Below are 13,486 nucleotides of genomic sequence, written 5' to 3'. Positions count from 1 at the left end.
GGGAGCTTTAATAATTCAGGCTCACTATAGAGGGAATACATCAGAAAATGATATAAACTCTACATGCTACTACAAGACTATTAGGAGATCTTTACTATTCCTGGAGAAAATGCTGCTCCAGGATCATTCAGTGTTGCTTAGATTGTTAGAAGTCTACATATTGGGTCATGTGACCTCTGCTCAATGGGAGGATTAAAGACCGGATTGGCAAATCCTCCCATCTAGAAGATATCATGTGATTGGGGGCCTAGGCCTTCACATATGGGGCCAGCACCGAAGGGAACCTAAAGAGGGTTTCTCCAGGTAAGCCATTCAGCTCGGTTCTGTTACCTTGGCGGAGATTTGTGTCACTACGGTGCTGCTCACTGCTCTGCTTGCTGGAGGGAAAGCTGTAGCTGAGGACCTGCAATGCAAGGATCTCCCTGCTTCTGCTCCATTCATTTTGTGGATCTGAGCATCTTCCATCTCTCCTGCCGCTTCTTCATCCATGTCCAACCAATCAGCAGGAGAGCAGCTTTGACAAAAGGAGGCAAAGCCCTGCTCGTCCACCAATATGCAGCCAGTAAGGGGTAAAAGATCAACTGTCGCCAGTCCTTTGCCCTCCCCTTGTTTTTTTCCGAGTGGGGGGATTATATTTTCCTGCTCTCCTTTTTGCAGAGCCGTCTGCCCCCTCCCCGCTGCACCCTCATAAAAGGGTTCTCCAATTGTGCGTGCGTTTTGTCTGATTCCCCTTTCAACCATCACTCATATGGCCCCCCAAGCTTTCACATTACCTGACCCCCCCATCCCCCAAGGGCAGCTACGAGCGGAGTGGGGCCAGCAGACCCCTGACTTCTCCGTGTTTCACCCCAGGGGTAACCTCATTACCCGACTCCTACTAATTCCAATATTTATTCACACTCAATATAATCTGGGAGAACAATGCCAATCTCCTTGTAAAACATTCCGGCTTACAAATGAAAGTCATAAAACCATTCTGGGGGCCAATATAATGGGTCATGGCGAGCGCTGCTCCTTACATGTAAAGAGAACCTGTATTCACAGCTAACATTCACCCGGCTGCAATGTTCTGTATATTGGCTGCAGATCTGCAGCGACTCGTGCATGCTGGGTATCAATGCTGAGATGTTAATAAGAAGTAAGAGAGAGACGGCAGAGTAATAGATCAGTTCATCATCAGTCCGCTGCTTCTCCTTTCATTGTCCAGTCATAGGCTGGGGGTAAATTTTAGGGCTCGTTATCCCTATAGGACTGAAGTGTTTTTGCTATACTTCCATGCATTGCCATTCACATTGCAGTGATGATCAGAACCACAAGGTCAACCCTTAATCTGATTATTATTATTATTATTAATAATAATAATAATAAACAAGATTTATATAGCGCCAACATATTAAGCAGTGTTGTACAATATATAGGGATTGCAAATGACAAACAGATACAGACAGTGATACAGGAGGAGAAGACCCTGCCCCGAAGAGCTTACAATCTAGTAGAGTGATTGCCACACCTTTATATATAAAGGCCCCAAGATTCACACAACTTTCACTCATTTTTCAATCCAATTATGACTAAGACAGATTGACCAGGAGGTGCAAGAAGCTGAAATGCTGTGCATTTGGGGCCCCCACTTCTTTGCCTGGGGCCCCAGCTTGTCTTAAACCCCTTCTGGTCTCAACACAGCCAGTCACTGGAATGCGTTGAGCGCTCCCAGGTGCGCGCCTGTAATTCTCACGCCTCCCCCCCCTTGTCAGACGTCCAGACCTGAGCAGATTGATTTACACCTGAAGACAGGAGAAAGCCCCCCCCCCACACACACACCTGCAGGATCAGACAAGATAAAAATGTAACAATTCCAGGAAATCTCACTGCAACCTGGAAACTAACCAGCTGTGCATGCAAGAGAACCTGTCAGCACTATATACTGCGAATTGCACTTATAAGGATCTCTGATGCATTTTGGGATTGGGGGGAGACTCTGATGGGATTTGCATGCTGCTCCTCCACTGGCCTGCAGAATATGCAGGAGCGGAATGATAGAAATGTATTTGTGTAAATTGCAAAGTTATAAAGTTTGTTGGGTTGAAGGAAGAGCTTTGTTGGGTGAGATTGCACTGGATATTGTCCTATAGGCAATAAATTAGCCAATAAATACAAATCAACTCATCAATAAACCCAGTAACAGCTAAAACCTACAGACGCAGCACAATCTATTATAAATGCTGCAGCCAGACTTATCCAACCTACCCACCTACCTACCTGATACAGAGCATGACCACCTACCTACCCCATGCACAACCTTCCTACCTACCTACCTCATACACAGCCTTCCCACCTACCTACCCCATACACATAGATTGTAAGCTCTTCGGGGCAGGGTCCTCTCCTCCTCCTGTGTCACTTTGCTGTGCAGGGATTGCTGCAGCCTAAAGTCCCACCTGACATTAGGAAATGCTTCCAAATATTAGGTCACATATATATGTCCCACCTTACTGCAGTGGCCCCATGCATCTCCATGCAAGATTTACCCTCCTCATCCAGTTAGAAAAAGACGTGCAAGGCTTTGGCTTGCCCATCCCCAGCAGGTTGATGCTAATTAGTCTCATTATGGTTGACAAAAGCTGCAAGGTTTATAGATCAATTTAGATCTTGACATCTCACTGCAATAGGTTAATGCACGTGCATCAAGGCGCAGCTTTTCATGTGTTAGTGTGTACTCCGTTAGGACATCCAACTCTAATGAATGGTCTGGCAATGCACCAAAACCTCCAAGAAAATGAAGTCGCAGTGCAATGCATGTGTGCATCAAAGCTGCTTAAGTTGGGTTTCTTTGAAAATACGTTGCAGCATGCACGTCACTAGAGAAATGTGTTTTGGTTTAGAATGCGTATGGGCAAGTGGAAGGGATTTAGAGAAAAATTTTTTTTGCCCAATATTGGCACACGTAGTGATTTTTGTAGCAGGGTAGCTATGAATGTGTATGGTGGCTCAGTGGTTAGCACTCCGGCCTTTGCAGGGCTGGGTCCCAGGTTGGAATATTGGACACGATCTGCATGGAGTTTTCAGGTTCTCCCCGTGTCTGTGTGGGTTTCCTCTGGGTACTCCGGTTTCTTCTCACATTCAGTTGGGTTAATTAGCTTCCCCCACATTACCCTTAGACCTTAGATAATGACATATGACTATGGTAGGGACATTAGATTGTGAGCTCCTTTGAGGGAGAGCTAGTGACATGACTATGGACTTTGTACAGTGCTGTGTAATATGTTGGCGCTATATAAATACTGTGTAATAATAATAGTTGTGTGTCCTTTACTAGAGAGCCCACTCTTCAATTTAATGTACCACACTGCACACATGCAGTTAAAACGGATCAGATGCATAAATGTATAGACATTAGGGTCCTGTAGGAATTGCACATAATGCATGCACACCCATGCGTAGCACCTCATGCACATTGTATCGCAGACCATAATGCACACATAGATCTCTTCGGGGCAGGGTCCTCTCCTCCTGTATCACTGTCTGTATCTGTCTGTCATTTGCAATCCCTATTTAATGCACAGCGCTGCGTAATATGTTGGCGCTATATAAATCCTGTTTAATAATAATAATAATAGATGTGAATGGGCCCTTGGTTGTAAGATGTAGATTTCAGCCAGTAATTAGCAGGCAGGCTGTGTCCCCTGAGTCAGTTTACATGCAGAATTTTCATCTTGGACTGAAGCGTGCCTTTAAACATATTTATAGAGTGTGGCGATTTCCTACGGGCCCAGGTAAGGTGAATGTGAGAGCTGCGACTTGGCAGCGCCAGCATCGTCCCACACACATCGCCGCTGGCCGGGCCCCAGCACAGGGCTCCTCGTTATGTTCCCCAGTTGTGTTTGCTATTGACGTGAATGTGACGAGATCCCGCAGAAAGCGCTCAGACCTGCAGGAAACGCTGAGTCATTGGTATTGCTCAATCCAAAATGATATTAAGATATCACAGAACAAATAAAGAGCCCGACCACAAACCGCACAGAGGGCCGGCTACCACCAGCGGTGGGGGCTATAAGTCGCTGCAGGATCGGCGCCCACTGGGGGCTTCGTCTTGTGTCTGAAATGCTGAGGGGCGAGGTGCTGCATGAAGTTTTACTTTTCCCAGAAATATAAATTATCTGCAGCAACTCCAGCAAAAGATAACCTGTTATAGGATCTTCCTACAGATTGGGGGCAATTTTCCCTCACTTCCTGCTGTGTCTTGGAAAAAGAAAAATCATCAAAATGGGACCAAGACAGAAATTAGAGCTGATCGAGGTTGTACCCCTTCCCCAATTATTCCCAGTTTTGGCTTTTAATAGCTGAATACCCAAACTTAGCGCCATTTAGTTGTTCAGGCCCTAAGCATTATAATCAATCAGCCCTTTTTTAACAAATACACCTTAGTGCTGTTGATCTCTTGAAGCCTTTTTGCAGCCAATCCCTGAATACATGAACTCCGGCAATGGCTGTATAGCATTTCTTAAAGAGATCAGTGTTTGAGTGTCAAAAAGAAAAAAGTTCAGATGGACGGAGACTCCTGTATTGGATAGAAATAGAAATATACAGTATTAAATATTTATTGAAAAAGCAGCCGTAAAAAGCTGCATACATAGTAATACATATAGGGGTTTAACTTTTTTTTAACTGCTGAGTGTTGCAGTAAGGGCAGCACACAGGAGAGTCAGACCGCTGCTCCCCACAAAGAAGCAGCTCAGGACTTCAGCATTTTCACACTTCCCATTGCCACTGCTCCAATCATCAGTGCTGCTTGGAAAGTAAGTGTATTGTTCATTATAGCAGTATGAAAAGAAAGGAAAGGTGGGGGGTCACGCTGCATGAGAGCCATACTGCTATGTTATATGTGAGAGCAGCAGCCTGGATATTCTGACAATTATGAATATTATTAATACTATTATTATTATTAATAAACAGGATCTATATCCTGTTTATTAATAATAATAATAGCGCCAACATATTACACAGCGCTGTACATTAAATAGGGGTTGCAATCTTCAACATATTTGACTAAAAAGTGGCTGTTTAGATTGAAATTCCAGACATAATAAAAATAATAATAATAATAATAATAATAAAATGCTATAAAACTACCAATTTAACTAATTTGGATTAAAGTTGGTTACTTTTAAATTAATTGCAACGCGCCCAAAGCATCTAATTCTCACCAAATTTGACCAAAATTAGAGGGACCTGTGGGAACCCCTGGGGGGAGGGGGGGTGGTAAGAAAGTTTTTTCTCTAAACCGCAGTTGAATTATTGCCAGTAAAACATTTATAAAGCCAGCGGGCAGATCACATAATAGTATGCCAATGCGATTATCTATTTTATTTTTTTTTCAAGTCAGTTGGTACTATCCCTCTAAAACATTCTCGGCTGGTACTGCCCCTCATCTACAAGTTTTTTCATTTGTTTTAGAAGATTCCATTATAATAATATGATGAACTCCCGGTCTATAAGGAAATGATGAAAATATACTAATCATTTAAATACTAGGCTTGGAACATACTGTGAGTTGTTTTTACTTTATTAATTGAAAAATTAAATGGAAATGTTGCAGTGACCCATTACTTGTATGTATGCACTTATCATGAACAATATATCCCATGCTGGGTTTTCTATGTTGTCTATAATAATGAAGTTCTCAATGTCCTATGTATACATCAGGGTTCTCAATCAGGGATCCATGGAACTCTTGGGTTCCTCCACAGACTGCTAAGGGTCTCCACACTAATATACTGTGATCTGTGGATATAATAATTATAGAAGGGGTTCTCTGAGGACATGAAAGTTATTTTAAGGTACCTGTATGTAAATAAAGTGAAGAAAGACTCTTATCTTTTTGTAAACCAACCCTGGTGAGTTACCCAACTGAGCCAACATTGTGACATGGAGCAATAAAGTGCAATCAGGTAACATTTTGTCCCTATTTGGTTTTCGAATTTGGTTTCCGAAACTAAACAGAAAGCACAGAAGGAGAGCAGACACACAAGTAACTGTTGGACTACCAGAAGAAAGTTTTTTTTGTTTTTTCGCAGTCCAATGGTAACACGTTCTTTTCTGTATTAGTTAGAATTGGGAAGGATTGGCCACAACTAAACATTTTTAGGATCATCCCCCTTAGAATAGTGCTAGAGACCCTCTTCCCCTCCAAAGCCCATTATGGGAGTATTTTTGGCTACCCCAAACTCTTTCTTATATCATTTAGGATTTCTGGCAGTCAGGTCTTCTTCAAAAGGATCTCAGAACCTTCCTATGACCTGAAGCAAAATATCTTAACTTGTCCTACAACATCCCAACATGTAAGATTAATGAAACATAAAAATGTTCTGCACTTCACATAGACAACGAGGCCGACTCATACTAAAGGATTCTGGCCATGAATTCTAAGCACTGTTTTCTATCGTTTCGTATCCTCATCTTAATCCTCCATCCCTCACCCTTGATACATAAAAGGGAACGACACACAACCGTCTGGTTTTTCAGCCAGACGATATATCTGTTGTGATGTAACTCAGACGTAACTGGCGGCCGAAGAGTCCTCTGTACGGCTGTGCCAAGGTTACCCAGACTGGTCTCGTAGAGGAAGATTGCTCTGTTTTCCATGAGAACAATTCCCAGACTACACTGATGTCAGTTCAAGGATGTTACGGCAATCTCCAAAGAGTAATACAGAATAAATAGATGCGTTGTCCCATTCTTGTCAGATATTGGCCATTGGTAAATTCTTTACTATCCATGGCGCAGAACTGGTAAAATAATAAAATTCTTCTTAAAGGAGAAATGTTGTTGGGCTATCGACTATCTACATATTCATTACAAACAGTGTAATCTGTGCAATGATCCCTCACTGACCTCTGTAGCTGCAGGCACTGTGGAACCATTCTTCCTCAAAGTTCCAATTAAATTACTCCTAACCTAATGAGAGAAAGTTTCTTTCCCTTTTTTTCTGAACTTTCAGAATAAATTTTACTTTAGTGTTTGAGGATCAAGAAATCACTGATGGCTTCTTTGAAAGTATTTACTTTTTTGGGGGGAATCATTAATTGTCCATAATTTGGCCATAGTCCTACTTTAAGGTCAAGTTGGTTTTGGTATTTCTAATTAGCAGGAGTTGGCAAGTTTAACGGAAAGGTGCAGAGACTGAAAGACACATTGGGACTGATTTATTAAAGCTTTTTATGACCTGAGAAGATAGAGCAGCACTTCTCAACCTTTTTTCACATGGAGGAACCCTTGAAATAACTTTCAGGTCTCAGGGAACCCCTTCTATAATTCCTATATCCACAGATCCACAGATCACAGTGTGGTGATCAGTGGGAAGAATTCCTCTTACATTGCCGGCCATTGGGAAGAATGTTGGCCTTACAGATAGCCAAAAATATAATTGGTGTCACCTAAACGGTCACAAATTACTGATTTGGTCCAGGAACCTCTAGCAACATCTGGAGGAACCCTAGTGGAGGAACTTTGAGATAGACTATCAAAAGTAAACCTGACCATCCAGCAAGCCTGGAATGGATCTGGTCCATTGTTGAAAACATTTGACAAAAATTCGATCCATTTCAGGCTTCAGGTTTACTTATGATAGTCTATCTTAAAGTTCCTCCACCAGGGTTCCTGACGATCCAGCAAGCCTGAAATGGATCTGGTTCATTGTTGAAAACATTTGTCAAAAATTACTAATTGAAGGTTTGCTGCATCACCCAGGTTATCTTTTCCAGTCTTGGGGAACTTTAATAACTCCCATAGTTCATTCAGAATCTCTTCTATTCCAAGTTCCTCCCCCTAACCCGTCTATTCTCGCCTACTGTGCTGTTTACCCATCTGGAAGGTAAATCATGTGTAGGAAACATACAAGGTGGTGTTGGAACTTACCCAAGGCTAAGCCTGTCCTTCTTCCCACATGACAATAGTTAGGTCTAGTGATCGGACATTTGGTACCAAGCACTAAATCCATATAGGAGGTCACCTTCTTCCCAATACCTGGGAGTACTCAGTATTTGCTGCTGTTCCAATGAAGGAGTGCAATAGCCTTTGAGTCCATTTACTAGTCCTTCCCACAGTCTCTGGCCGATCCATTTAAACTGAATTTATATAGAGCCAACATATTACGCAGCGCTGTACATTAAAGAGGGGTTGCAAATGACAGATAGATGCAAACAATGACACAGGAGGAGGAGAGGACCCTGTCCAGAAGAGCTTGCAATCTATGTCCTTGTAGAATGAATACACCAGAGTTCTGTACCTCTTCCTAATGACCATACAAAGTTTTTACAAACTATTGTTTGATATATTGAGCCCAGGGCCAGCTCTGGGAGAGGTCACCATTCTGCTTATAAATGTTTTATAGCCGAGCAGCTGAAAAAACTCAGAGAGCGCCACGCTGCAAGCTTGGAAGTCGTCTCTAACAACCGGGGATAGGAGGCTGCAAAACATCAGAAAAAATATTGATTCATTGTAATGGCTGAATAATAAATAAACATGTGAATAGCAGGAAATACATACAGGGTAGAGAAATAAATATCTAAATATTGTGGGATAGTTGGCCAGTTTACAGAAACAACAACAATGATACAAATAAACAAATAACAATAATCCACAAGACTTTAAATGAAATACGGTTCTAGGTTTATTGGTAAAGGGGTCATAAATCATCATTATTATTGTTTGTAATAAGATATCAGGGCATTGATGTTTGCTTATTACACATGAAGGCTGCTGCCCAATTGACAATGATTGCATTTTATTGCTCAATGTTACAATGTTGGCTGAGTTGGGCAACTTAATGGGGTTTACGAAAAGATTAGAGCAACCTTTATTGACCTTTTTAACACAAGTGAACACTGGAAATAGCTTTCAGGTCTTTAGGGAACCCCTTTTATAATTCCTATACCCACAGATCACAGTATATTAGTGTGGTGGTCAGTGGGAAGAATTCCTCTTACATTGCTGGCCATTGGGAAGAATGTCACCAAAAAGATCATTGGGGTCACTTACACTGACCTGAGAGGTGCAAACTGCTCTCTATGTGTCTTCTTCTATCTCCTAAAATTCCCATCACTCCATATCTCCCCTCATATAGTGTGTGACTTCCCCCACCTCCTAGATTGTAAGCTCTCCGGGGCAGTGTCCTTTTCTCCTCCTGTGTCACTCCCTGTATCTATTATTTGCAACCGTTATTTAAATACAGCACTGCATAATATGTTGGCGCTATATAAATACTTTATATTATTAATAATAATAATACTCTGATGGCCTCCAGTCATTCTAGCAAAGCATGGCTTACCCATAGGATTAGATAGGGGTGTGACACTAATGTACAATGTATAAAGGACCTGGCTGGAACATTTCCAAAGGTAATGCACTGCCAAAGAATGGAGAGGAGAAAAAACCTGTGGCACTGCCAGTATGCTCTGTATGAAATATCTTTCATATGGAAGCAATGGTCTCTCTACAGAGATCTGACCCTTCCTGAGTCAAAACTAGAGTTAGGAGGGCATTTTGAATCTGTGCAGAGAGGTTTAAATCTCATCACATCCCCAAAAAGACCACATAGACCAAATGTTCTTCTTTGAAGCATGCTGGCAACAGACAACCCTAGGGATCCACAGAACCCTGATTGAGAAAATGATTGCATTTTTAATTTCCAAAAGTCATTATAAGGTAAAAAAGCCCACTTACATTAATCCTTTGCCTATGATAAAAACAACCTCTCTTCCTATCCGGAAATTGGTAGTTGTGCGTTATATTTAGTTATTTCGGCAGCTACTTATTTTAAGGCAGGGTTCTAGTTTTTAATTAGATGCTCTGCCTTAATTATTACACTCTTCACAAATGCATCCGACTAAAATGGCCTGAAATGATATGTTTTGTTTGCAGTAAACTTGACCATTGGTTGACTTTAATGGAATCAGCAGGCAACTTTGAAGTACAACTTGGTGCCAGTTTGACCCCCACAAATGGCTGTGTGACCATAATCAAAGGTTTCTCCTAGGGGACAGCGACTGGGGCTTTCCCCGGTACAAGGAACGATGTTTGGGGCCTCTTCCTGAGAAAAAGAGTAAATCCTGATTGATGAGCTATACAGTCTGTTCTGCTTAGAAAAAAAAAAAGAAAGAAAGAAAGAAAGAACAATACATATTGCATGATAGGAAGAGATAGGTGTAGTATTTGACCCTCTATGTTCCTGGGTTCGGTTCCAACCAGGGGCCCTCTGTTCCTGTGGTTTGTATGTTCTCCCCATGTTTGTGTCAAATTCCTTCTGCAGTCCAAAAACATAGCATTGGGTTAATATTATTCTACCCAGATTGGCTCTGGTTTGTCTGTGTGTTTCTACAGTATTATATTAGAGATTTTTGTATATTAGAACATGTTGCAAAACTATTTGTGGCATAGAAACAACTAATGCCACTTAGGCAATGGAACTCTGGGCGGCCACAGTGCCTGAACCCAGTGACACCTGAACTTTATTACACTCCCGATATGGACCCCATGGAGAAGCCCCCATACAAGCCTCCTGTGTATCTAATCTCAAGGTTTTGCCTTGTTACAGTTTGTTCTTGGCCTGGAACACGAAGGACATTTCATGTACTTTTTTATTTTTCAGAGGTTACAACTCAGAATCAGGGAGAGCTGTCACCTCCCAGATTTCCTGTTTACCCAACATGACATTTAACCTGCCTGTAGCAGAAAATACTCTTCACTGCAATGTTCCTATAACACGCTGAGTCAGGGGATTGGGGGGTTTAAAGGGGTGGTAAGTCACGGCTTAAAGGAAAGCTCTGGCCAAATGAATAATAGCCTGTAAAAATATTATAACTCTGTGTGAGGTCCAGCCTTGCTTTTTGCTGTAGAGCTTACAATCTATCAGGGTATTAGGGAGAAAACCAAAGGTAGAAGACCTTACAATCTGTTAGGGTATAAGGGGGAGACAGAAGACAGAAGAGCTTACAATCTATTAGAGTATAAGGGGGATACAGAAGGTAGAAGAGCTTACAATCTATTAGGGTATAAGGGAGGATACAGAAGGTAGAAGAGCTTACAATCTATTAGGGTATAAGGGTGGATAGAAAAGACAGAAGAGCTTACAATCTATTAAGGTATGAGGGAGAATACAGAAGGTAGAAGAGCTTTCAATCTATTAGGATATAAGGGGGGATATAGAAGACAGAAGAGCTTACAATCTATTAAGGTATGAGGGAGAATACAGAAGGTAGAAGAGCTTACAATCTATTAGTATAGGGGGGATAGAGAAGACAGAAGAGCTTACAATCTATCAGGGTATAAGAGGCAATACCAAAGGTAGAGCTTACATTGTATTAGGATATAAGGAAGGATACAGAAGGTAGAAGAGCTTACAATCTATTAGGTATAAGGAGTATAACAAAGTTAGAGGAGCTTACAATCTATTAGGGTATAGGGGAAGGTACAGAAGGCAGAAAAGCTTACAATCTATTAGGGTATAGGGGAAGGTACAGACAGTAGAGGAGCTTACAGTAAAATAGTCACTTAAACACTAACTCTCTCTGACTTTTTGCATCTTAGCAGCCCAGACAGACACTCCCACCATCAGTCTATTCCAGTTTTCAGCTGGTGTGCAGGACATAATAACATTTTAAATAATTAGGGTAACTCTATGTATATCATACATACTACCAGTCTGTTCCAGTGCAAGCAACAACACTACAACATTCTGCATCTGTGTCCTAGCACCAGAATGGTCAGACTCTTCATGGTAATGCACATTGCAGTATTGGGTGCTCTTATCAGCATACTTTAGCACAGGTTCTGCAGGGGACCTTAATATTATAGAGATATATTAGGGATAATAATCAGTAATGTCTTCACATCTCAAGCACTCACATTCCCTCCAAGCAGCATCTACTTCCTGCTCGAAAAACAAAAGCGACATATGGTGTGTTAAACGTGGCTTGGCAGGAGATCCCCACTTCAATAGCTTCTCCTAAAAAATGTGACATATAACGAGAGGCTTTTATATTCAGCCACTTCAGTTTTTAATCAGATTTCCATTTCTGGAGAAGATTCCTGGAAATGCACCAATTTTCTTACTTTTTTGATGGAATGACACAAAAGAGTTTTTTTCTCAGTTTCAATTTTACAATTGAAAGAATAACAGAAAACGTGGAAAAGAAAACAAACATAAAAGCAATAATGTGTCATACAAATTGGATCTTAATACATCTTCCAAGTTTCAACATTCAGAAATTCCATTCGGTGAGTAAGATGTGCTGTGTTATAAAACAAACAATTTACCCAGATCTGGGCTTTTATTGTGCTTAGGCAGTACTATGAATAAATACCTTAAATACCTCCTAGAAAAAGCAGTGCATTTCCTGTGCCTTGGCACGCCTGAGATTTATAGCTGTCTATCTGCAATGTGAGATCATCTAAGGCTCAATATGCAATCTCACCAGTTGTGGAGTGAGATTTGGTGATGTCCATTCTGTGCTGCTCCTTGTTCTCCTTGCTGAAGAGGAAGCTGCACCTGGGGACCTGCAATGCAAGGATCTCCCTGCTTCTGTATTAATAATTCTGTGAATCCGGACAGGAAAGCCCCCTTTATCTGGTGGTGGAGACAACTAAACAATTACACTGAATATCATTTCTATTGGTGTGAATAGTCACCAAGACAAAGTGCCTAATTTAATAAAGTTCTCCAAGATCATGGGAGAACCCAGGCGATCTGGCAAACCTGTAATGGATTTCTCAAAAAGCATTGGCTATTAGTTGGCAAATGTGTTCAGTCTTGGACCAGATGCTTTCCAGGTTTGCTGGATGACCCAGGTTCTCCCATGATAGTCTATCTTCCCTAGTCTTGGAGAAGTGTAATCATTTGTGTCTCCTCAAATAGAGGGGAGACACAAACACCAGTGGAAAACATTCAGAGCCTCCAAACCCACATTGTCCAAGCAGTAAAATCCTATTGGTTTAAGCCCCCCCCCTCTGATGTCCCTCATTATTCTGTCCTGGTAGGGTGAGCAGGGATTACTTCTGCAGTTTTTATGGAGGAGGACACAGCGGGGCCTCTCACGCCTCCTCCTCTCCATAGAACTGAATAGTCCTGTGTATACAGCACTCCTTCTACTGTCAATGGAAATGATCATAAAAGATTGTTTCACGCAATCTAATGTATGTACATGGGGCTTAGGCTGAATTCACTTGTAAGACTTTTGTTGCTAGAAATGATTGTTTCCAGTGACAGATGAACAAGCGAGAACCTTTTCTGTTCTATGGAGAAGGGAAAAAGGGAATAAGCATGCGGCACCCTGCTGTGCTCTTCTCCATTGATTTGCAGAATGGTCCATCCCAATTGCTGTTCATGGGTCAACCATGACGGATTGATGAACCATCTTGAGCGACTGATGTACCCACCCCAGATTCTTGCCGATGTGCATACCCAGGCTCTGATCAGTAACCAGAGGCCAGA

This window comes from Pyxicephalus adspersus, chromosome 8 (genome assembly GCF_032062135.1).
Source record: "Pyxicephalus adspersus chromosome 8, UCB_Pads_2.0, whole genome shotgun sequence".
In the NCBI taxonomy this organism is placed as follows: Eukaryota; Metazoa; Chordata; class Amphibia; order Anura; family Pyxicephalidae; genus Pyxicephalus; species Pyxicephalus adspersus.
Note: the sequence above shows the minus strand (reverse complement) of the source record.